Genomic DNA, 1,081 nt, shown 5'->3' with positions numbered 1-1,081 from the left:
CATCCCATCTTGTAAGTTATTCAATCTTCAAGTTGTGTCCAACTCTTTGTGACCCAGTGGATTGCAGCATGCAGACTCTTCTGTCCTCCACTTTCTCCTGGAGTTTGCCCAGATTCATGTCCATTGAGTCAGTGATGCTGTCTAACCATTTCATCCTCTGCCACCTGTTTCTCCTTTTGCCTTCAATCTTTCCCAGCATCAGGGTCTTTTCCAATAAGTCAGCTCTTTGCATCAGATGGCCAAAGTACAGGAGCTTCAGCTTCAGCCCTTCCAATGAATATTCAGGACCGATTGCCTTTAGGATTGACTGGTTTGATCTTGTAGTCCAAGGGAGTCTCAAGAGGCTTCTCCAGCACTACAGTTCAAAAGCATCAATTCTTCAGCTCTCAGCCTTCTATTATGGTCCAACTCTCACATCCGTACATGACTATTGGGAAGACCATAGCTTTGACTCTCCATACCTTTGTTTACAAAGTGATAGCTCTGCTTTTTTATACACTGTCTAGGTTTGTTACAGCTTTCTTTCAAAGGAGCAGGTGTCTTTTAATTTCATGTCTGCAGTCACCATCCACAGTGATTTTGGAGCCCAAGAAAATGAAATGTCACTGCTTTTACTCTTTCCTTCTCTGCCATAAATTGGTGGGACCTGATGCCATATGAAAGTGAAAGTCTCTCAGTTGTGTCAGACTCTGCAACCCCATGAACTATACAGTCCATGGAATTCTCCAGGCCAGAATAATGGAGTGGGTAGCCCTTCTCCAGGGGTTCTTCCCAACCCAGGGAGCGAACCCAGGTCTCCTGCATTGCAGGTGGGTTTTTTACCAGCTGAGCCACCAGGGAAGCCCAAATCTTAGTTATTTCGAATGTTGTTTTAAGACAGCTTTTTAACTCTCCTCTTTCACCCTCATCAAGAAGCTCTTTAGTTCCTCTTTCTACTATTAGAGTGGGATCATCTACATAGCTGAGGTTATTGATATTTCTCCCTGCAATCTTGATTTCAGCCTGTGATTGACCTGGCCCAGCATTTCGTATAATGTACTTTGCCTACAAGTGAAATAAGCAGGCTGACAGCATATAGCTT

This window comes from Ovis canadensis, chromosome 6 (genome assembly GCF_042477335.2).
Source record: "Ovis canadensis isolate MfBH-ARS-UI-01 breed Bighorn chromosome 6, ARS-UI_OviCan_v2, whole genome shotgun sequence".
Lineage (NCBI taxonomy): Eukaryota > Metazoa > Chordata > Mammalia > Artiodactyla > Bovidae > Ovis > Ovis canadensis.
The sequence above is the reverse complement of the archived record's forward strand: the minus strand, read 5'-3'. Positions refer to the sequence as shown.